Raw genomic sequence first — 9,299 nt, forward strand, 5'->3', positions numbered from 1 at the left:
AACTATTCACCAAAGAAACAAAGCCCCAGAACTGAGACAGAACCCTTGTGTTCCCATTAACCAGACACAAAATGGAGCAGCCTTGTTGTACTGAGTTGACATTTTTTGCCTGAGACTTGCCTGTCCTACCTCGACATGCTCACATGTTGTGGTGCTCACAGCAGTGTAACCTGCAGCCCACAGCATCCTCAAAGCCTAATCTGATAACTCCCAGAGCCCTGAGGAAATCTGTCTCATACTAGAAAAGAGATCATGCCATTTTGAAGCAGATGTATGTTCTTACCATCATTTGCTTGAAAGTTTTCAATCTACTGATATATAACAGAAAATGGAATGCTAGCAGAAGGAAGCAGTGCTTATTTTTTTTCATAATCTTTGCATTAAGGAAGTTAAGCAATACACATGTTGGAATACATACATTTAAACAAAGTAATTTAAGTCTTACATTGCCTTAAAATGAAGCAAAGCTTAGAAAGCAAGAAAACACATACCTGATATACCCTGAGGTTCTCTTTGTAGATCACAGTCTGTTCACTGGATCACAGCCTTCTCTGATAGACAGCAAGACATATCGACCATCATCTGACACCTCAGAGTTTGTGGTGCACTGTTGGGAACTAGGTGAATTACCATCAGACCTTCGTGATGCAGTCATCATCACCTTGTATAAGAAGAAAGGAGTTAAATCAGACTGCTCAAATTACTGTGGTATTACTCTGCTCTCCATTGCTGGCAAAATCCTGGCAAGAATACTCTTGAGCAGACTAATACCAGCTATAGCAGAAGGAATTCTACCTGAAAGCCAATGTGTTTTCAGAGCCAACAGGAGCACCACAGACATGGTATTTGTTCTCAGACAACTGCAAGAGAAGTGTTGGGAACAGAACAAAGGTCTCTATGTAACCTTTGTTGACCTCATCAAGGCTTTCGATACTGTGAGCAGAAAAACTCTATGGCAGATTTTGGAACGTTTTGGTTGTCCCCCCTAGTTCCTTATAATGATCATCTCACTCCATGAGGATCAGCACGGCCAAGTCAGATATGGCGACGCACTTTCTGAGCCCTTTCTAATAACTAATGGTGTGAAACAAGGCTGCGTTCTCGCACCAACTCTATTCACAATCTTTTTCAGTATGATGCTCCAAAGGACCACGGCAAACCTCGATGATCAGGATGGTATCTACATTTGATACCATACTGATGGAAGCTTATTCAACCTAAGGCGACTGAAGGCCCACACAAGACAAGACCTTAAACCATCTTGTCCGGGAGCTGCTTTACGCTGATGACGCTGCCCTTGTTGCCCACACAGAAGCAGCCCTGCAGTGTTTAACATCCTGCTTTGCAGACGCTGCTGAACTCTTTGGGCTGGAAGTCAGCTTAAAGAAGACAGAAGTTCTCTATCAACCCACACCCCAGGATGTCTTCCATCATCCCCATATCACCATTGGCGAATCAGAGCTCAAATCAGTTCAACAGTTTAATTACCTCGGTAGCCTCATCTCCTCAGATGGAAAGATTGATGGAGAGACAGACAACAGGTTAGCAAAGGCATATAGTGCCTTCGGAAAGCTTCATAAAAGAGTTTGGTGAAATAAACACCTGAAAAAAATACAAAGATCAGTGTTTACAGAGCCATCGTGCTGTCTACTCTTTTATATGGATCTGAATCATGGCTCATCTACTGCCACCACCTGCGTCTCCTAGAACGCTTCCATCAATGCTGCCTCCGTACAATCCTAAACATCCACTGGTCAGATTATGTGACTAATACATCTGTTCTAGAACAAGCAGCAGTCACAAGTATTGAGGCCATGTTGATGAGAACACAGCTGCATTGGGTAGGACACATCTCAAGGATGAAGGACCACCACCTCCCTAAGATCTTGCTTTATGGTGAACTTGCCACCGGCTGCCGCAAGAGAGGAGCCCCAAAGAGAAGATACAAGGACTCCCTGAAACAACATCTCAGCCTTGGCCATATTGATCACCATAACTGGTCTACTCTGGCCTCCAATCGGGAGGCCTGGAGACACGCCATCTATAACGCTGCTGCTTCCTTTGAGAACGCACGCAGGATCACTCTCGAGGAGAAAAGACAATGCAGAAAGAATTGTATCTTGCAGAATATACCATCTAAGGAGTCTTTCTGCTGTGCCTTTTGCAACCGGTCATGCCTATCTCGTATTGGCCTTTTTAGCCACCAGCGCGCTTGTAACAAACGTGGGTAGAGCCCTCCCCAAATCTTTGTTCGCGAAGCCTAGCCATGATGATGATGATGATGCTTGAAAGCAATAAAGTAACTTACTCTTGCCTAATCCATCTCAACTCTTAAGGGTAAACAAACACATTGGCTTTAGACATGGTCTTTATTGTTAAGCTACTACTGCCTCTCTCTCTTCTCCTACTTCTCTGAGGATATAAGAACATTGCTTTATTTTCACACTCAAAAATCAGAACAATTCCTTTTCCCCCTTTCCTCTAGGAACAGCAATACAGTAATTTCTTTCAAATTTATTTCCTTGTCTCTTTAATCATTGTGACTTTGTACATAGAAACTTAATAAATTACAACACTGAAAAAATTATGATATTGTATTGAATTTTAAACTTGTATCTACAAGATAGAAAAGAAAGAGTCAATGGATTTCTGCCCCAAACCTGAAAGATGCTAACAGCTACAGCCTAATCAGTGTTTTTCTCTGCCATTAGATTACCAGAGGTCATATCTTGCAGTTCTCAGCTACAGCTTCTCCCTTCCAGATGAACTACTGTGTACAATTCAAAAGCCATTTACAAAGCCAGGTAGTGTCAGCACTCCATTTCTTTCAAATGCATTTTTGATCCTTTTTTTACCTCTTCTGGCCATGGTATTTAAGGAACTTATTTTTGCTGATTAAATTATTAAAGTATTGGGGAAATTTGCCTTAAAATAACTGAGAAAAGCATGCATCTGTAAAAACCAAACCAAACAAAAACTTTGTTCAAGACCATGAGCAGTTGAGCACTAGGGCAGGAATACCACTGAAAGGCAGATGTGCCCGCTCTGCTGTCACCCCAGTTTGGGAACTTACAAGCTAGTTCTAGTTTATTGAGTTTTAGGACACACTAAAAGGCCCATTTGTTCTCTCCAGCTGTGAGATGATCGCGAGGACTCTGGTGAGAGATCATAAAATTGACTCAATTTTCACTTCCAACAGCAGTGATTTGTATGTTAATAATATGAAAACTGAGGGAGAACATTCTCTAGAGAAGCCTGTGTGTAGAACTATTCCCAAAGTGTGTCAGAAACAAAGCCAGACACTTAATTTCTAAACATTGAGTTCGAAAGAAAGAAATTCATGCTGGTGCCTAAATAAATAAGTTCCCTTATTTTCAGAGATGCACAAATCACACACAGATCACGCTTGCCCAGCAGTCATTTGCACAGAACATCACATTTGCTCAACTTTTTGATTTGACCAGGCAAGAAGATAAGACTATACCAACCATTACACTAATTTAGTACATGTGCTCAATTTAAGAGAACCGTAGGTCTGCATTTGCCTACACAACATTTTCCAGTGCTCCAGTCTCTCACAACTGGTGCGCTCCTTCAGCCATAAGAGGTTTTAAATGTGGCAACACCACTTATTTCGGTCAAGTTAGAGATCTTTTCTCCACTGTGAAGTGAACATGGATAAAAGCAACTGTAAGTGGAGGAGGGAGGAAGATGAAGGAAGATGTTCTAGTTAAAAGCATTTCTCTACCTGAATATGAGAATTGATGCATTCAATCAGTTAGAATTCTTTCTAACATTCTAGATGTAAGTGGGCAGGACTCCAGTAGTTTTTGGTGAGAAAGAGAAGTGGAATGGAAAGAATTAATAACAGTGGCATTGCTGAAGGAGCACATGAAAACTAGGTAGGGACACACGGAGCAGAGGGACTTCAGCAGTTGTTACTGGAAGGGAGGAGCTACCAGAGGCATCATGGCAGGCAGTCTAATGCACAACTAGGAACCGCTGGCAAATTAACTCATAAAATCATGGCATTTTCATGAACTAAAAAAAGAATCAAAAATAAGATTTTAAACACAACAGCATTAAGAACCTTTGTGAAGTGAAAGTGCAATGAAAGAAAGTAATATGATGAACAGTGAAATAAATTTTGAATTTGAAAACAAAGATCTTCAGAAGCTAAATCGTATACATTAATTTTTTTTCCACAGTTCTTGGGACTCATTCTTTTAAATATGTTTATTAGCTATTAAATATGTTTATTGTAGTTGGCAAAATCCTGCACATATTATGCTCTAGAGAAAGAGAATGAGAGGTAATTGCCTCAAACTTTCATCCCAGATGAAGGTACAATAAAGACCTTCCCTCAAGGAGATACATCAATGAGAGCCTGGGAGAAAAGGTGTGATAGTACAACAGCAAAGACAGACACTTGTTCTGCCTGAACAAATGGCTATGACAATTTGCAAAGTGAGCTGTACAGACTTATTTTCCACATTTAAATTAAAAATTGTAGTAGAAATTCCTTTTTCAGTTAAATCTGACAATAAATGTATCCAATATAACAATACAGTTCCTCTAATGGTTTTCTGTTTAGATATAAATGCAGATTCTCTCTCCTGGGTCATCACAAAACAGAAAGGAATCGTATCATTGGAGAGGAACATGAGGTAGAGTTTGTGTAGAATTTCCACTTGAGACAAATTCAAGTTGAATCCTTACAAAATACCAACCTCAAAACAGCAGAAGTGCAAAGAGATCATAGTCTCACACATTTGCTACATCAGACTGGAAACACGTGCACTTTTTAGAAATAAACTTTCTATAGGGGGAGGGGGCATTCTGAAATTTCATAGACTCCCCTGATTTCCACAGCACCTGCTCAAAGCTATTAACATGCAGCCTTTTAAAAACAGGTTGAGTTCTTTTATTATTATGTCATTTAAAAGAAAGCTGGCAAAATAATGCATTTAATTAACAAGACTGAATATTTGCAACTGAAATTCAAATGTTTTGGGCATCTGACTCCCTTTAATTATTTTATAAATAGATATTCATATTCTGGTAACAATAGTTTTTCAGTCCCTGAATGTGTGGCTCCTGACCATTTTGAGAGGCTGCAGGGAATGAGAAATAGGGCTAAGGGAGTGATCTACATCAACAAAATAGTACTTATGTGCATAGCAGAACATGTATATATGTGTCTATGCAAGCTCCTTCAACAGAAAAGTAACCTGCAGTAGTACAAGGAAAAAGAACTATGGAATAAACACTAGTCTGTGACAAATCTAGTTGCTAGAGTTCAGAGAAGCCCAAAGACTAATACGAGCAGGAACTGTCTCCACTAAAATCAGCAGTACCTGGTTCTCGTCCATGAGGTCAAAGGGTCTGGCTCAGTTTAATGGAAGCATTGATACCATGCCATGGGCAAAGCCTTTCAGAAGAGGAGGCCACTGCAGGACTAGAGGCTTTATCAGGTGACAAAACCAGAAGAATAGGTTAAAAAAAGAACATGAAAAGGGACTTACTGCTTCCTTATGAACATAGTGAGACACTTGAATAACTGTGTATATAAAACTTGTGAGTTTAAGTGGCTGTATTTGCAAAGCCGATTTGGAATACTGTTTTTCTGAAGTGTAGCTTTACTGTTTGGTCTGTTACAACACTCAAGTCGACGAGTTGCATTCAGTCTTGTAAATGGTTTAACTTGACAGAAATATAACATAAAATAAGTTTTATTCACATTCCTCCCTTCACCTGCTCAACACTGAGCATCTCTCACCTCCAGCTTCCTTTTTGGCTTCAACAAAATGAGTTTATTCTTGGTTATTCCTGTAATCGCTTTTCTTTCACAAAAACTATAGTAGGATTTTATTTAGGTTTTCTTCTTTGTTTTTATATGAATATACCTTTTTACAAAAACAAATGTCTTTTTTTCCCAAGATGTAAAGGGAAGGCTGAGGAAGAACCACGTTTATTCCCAGTCCTAGGCATAGCCCAGCTTTATTTTACAAGATCAAGCAACAGGACATTCAACAGTGGGCAGGGTGAGGGGAAGAGACACACTGAGAGTATGTTGATGAACTTCTTTCAGCATCACAAGGCTTCCTTCTTTTTGCAATTCATTTAAGCTCTTGCTCCAGGTTTTCGAACAAATTCACTGCTGGTAGTCCCTCAAGGAAAAATTTTTGAAAATTATAGCTCACCAAAAAAGCCCTGCTTACAGATAAACATTTACTTCTGTGAGTCAAAGCAGCACCCCCACACACACCCCACCGCCCCACATTTCAGAGTCTGGAGAAGATGAACATCGGAGTCAACATTTTAAAGGCACTTCAAATATACCTCTGGTGACTCAAAAATGTCTCAGTCAACCCTTTTTTTCTTTCTAGAGAACAACATGATGCAGTGATCGTTTATCTGATGTTTCAGATTATTAAGCCTGGATAATAATTCCTTGTTGCTGGCACAGTGAAGTTCTCTCCATCTGCCTCAGGCCCTACATCCCTCCCTCACCCCCAAATCACTCTCTGCTCTTCATTGTCAGAGACTGAAATAGTTAATGGCTTAAACATTGCCAAGATCACAAAGAAGACTTTTGTCAAACTGCAAAGAAACAGCTGCACAACCAGCAAAGCCTACCATCCCTGAATATGCCTACTGTGAAAGGACCTTCAGATAAGTTCGTGCCATTGTCCAACTATCCCAAGTGCTGAAGGGCATGCATACCTGAAGCTACAAACTAGATTGCCAGATACCTACACAGTGGGATAATCCTTTTTATCATGCCAGTGTTCTCCCTTACATGATGGCTTTGCTGTGAAGACCCCTCTGGAGAGCATCGAAGAGTGGTGACATGTCCTGTGACATCATCCATTGTAAAACTCCCTGCCCCAGAGGAAGTACGTTCCCACCTGAGCTCAAAGTGTATAATAACTCATGAAATCTTTTGAGTTTTGTGGGGGGCTTCTCACAGCCCCAACAGATCATGACCATCACTTCAATCAACAGACATGAAAGCTGCAACTACCAAGTTTCATCATTGGATCTAGCGGGTGGTGACTATATATACCTTTCCACTTTTATCCTTTCTTTCTGTTCCTTTCCTTATACATTTCTTTAATATTGCTGTATTACTATAGATGATAATACCCAAAACGGCAACATACCTGCTTACCTTTCAAACAAAACTGTTCTAAAATAAACCCTACATATATATATATATTTACAAACACCAATTATTCAGTGTCGTTTCACTCTAATCCACCCCAAGGGATTTATTATCAAGAACCTGGGTTACCCTCCCCTTCTGGAGTGGGTCGTAACATTCTTATACCAAATAAAGATCTGCAATCAAAGACAAGGGAATTGTCTGCAGCTGAGCTGACAGTGACAAACTTCAGGCTGTACAAAAGATCTCCTTAAAAGCTATGCCAAGCAGTATTACAAGCAAAGCCAGCAGTCTGAACTAGCAGCCCTCTAATTCTCGCTGCCTGCACTATATTCCTTCAGCAAAAAATCCCTTAGGGCAGCAAGAACAGCAGTAAACCTGTCATTAACAGCCACAGTACTATCACATCAGTGACTCTCCTGTATCAGCTACTGTCTTTAGCTCAGCTGTTTGTCTCTTTGGGGAGAACTTGCCTTGGCTGTCAGGAAATAGAATGTGTACATTGATCCTTCATAAGCATATACAAGCAGTCTGGAGCACCAATAAACAAAACAGTCCTATTCTTTGGGAAAATCATGTTGACTTTTAAAAAGAAGCCAAACGATACCTCTGTGAATAGTCCTATATATGAACCAGCATGGTAGAATTTACATGTAAATATATCACGTAGAATAAGTCACTGTCACTCATTTCCTTTCCCTGCACCAACACTGGGAAACAGATTGTTTTTAGCATGTGCGTGCTACAGAACTGTGTTTCCAAAACACATCGCTGAAGTCCTCGAATCACAGCCAAACAATTGGCTAAACCCTTAGAAACCTACTGGCATCGAGAAGCACAAAAAAAATCTTGTTCTTCATGTCTCATCAGCCTCTCTGCCATGTCAACATCTATTGAAAACAACCACCACAAATTGGGGAGCATATCTGTTCAACAACAGTCCAAGGTGCTATCCATTATCTAACAGCATCTGAAGAGAGACAGATTTTATAAAAGTAACTTTTTGGTACAGCCAAAGCACTACAACTGAGTTGTTGAAGTGACAAACTTATGGCATTCTGATGAAGTAATGTGAGTTCAGAGAAACTTGAAGCATTAAGGCAAATATAAATACAACTACCTAGAGATATCACATGGGAGTGAGCAGAGAAGTAACAACAGTATCAGAATGTACTTGGTAGTGCTGTTAAGAGGCAGAAGAAACAAAAAGTATAAACATCTTCAAGTCACAAATCTCCACGGTACTGAAACTGGCAGGAAATTATTTCATAGCATATATTGGAAAGCTTGATCACCAAAGTACACTCAGAAAGCCAAACTAATCTAATAAAATGCTTAAACCACTAAATATTTGTGTAGGTACTCTCATTCTGAATTATGGTGGATTTAATGCTGCTCATCTTGAATTTTTTTTCACAATTAACTACTTGGAAGAGTAGACTTTGCATCAACCGTAAGCCCCATTCTTACAATTATTTACATAGCAAACCCAAGAGGAACAAAGGTGTGACTGAGACAATAGCCCCATGTCCCTGAATAAGAAGCTTTTAAAAAAGAAGAGATACGGACAAAAACATTTTTGTATCCCCCACTAGGCATGCTGGCTTTCATAGCACTGCAAACCAAATTCAAAGCCCCAGTCCTCAAGGGCGATCCAAACCCAGTGCACACAAATAAACAAATGCACTGAAGACAGTGAAGCAAAAGAACTTCCTTCCCAAAAGCAACTCACCGGTGCAGGGGACAGAAAGACACAAGAGCTGGGACCAAAGCCTGTAACAAGTCCGGGGACCCAGAAGCAACAAACTAGGACAGGATTTAAGTACATGCCAAGCAAGGCACTCCACTCCTGCCTGTACAAAAGACGATAGAAGATGATAGCTGTAAATTAACACGCTATATTAATGTATTCAGGTGATTAATGCAGACCCTGTAGTGAATAGACTTTTTTAAAAGGGCTTTATGAGCCCAGTCGTGGTAGCTAGCTGATTTATTTTACATCTCTCAGCAGAGGAGGCTTATGTAATAAAAGAGACCAGCAGTAAACCAGAAAAGGATGAAATTGTTCAGGGCCTTATAAGTGAAATACCAATTTGATACAATGGGAGTCAGGGTACGAAGCTGCAGAAGA

General features: G+C 40.1%; 1 protein-coding gene across 1 annotated transcript in view; it reads right to left on the reverse strand.

Annotated features, from left to right (window-relative positions):
- Positions 1-8,915, reverse strand: part of JADE1 (jade family PHD finger 1) — a 79,293-nt gene extending 70,378 nt beyond the window's left edge. Inside the window, exon 1 of the mRNA XM_027716010.2 lies at positions 8,901-8,915. The gene's annotated coding sequence lies outside the window, so the exon portion shown is untranslated. The remainder of the gene's footprint in view (positions 1-8,900) is intronic.
- Positions 8,916-9,299: the final 384 nt, after the last annotated feature.

The sequence above is a fragment of the Pipra filicauda genome, unplaced genomic scaffold (assembly GCF_003945595.2).
Source record: "Pipra filicauda isolate LSUMZ 115617 unplaced genomic scaffold, ASM394559v2 scaffold30_size5312502_pilon, whole genome shotgun sequence".
NCBI lineage: Eukaryota > Metazoa > Chordata > Aves > Passeriformes > Pipridae > Pipra > Pipra filicauda.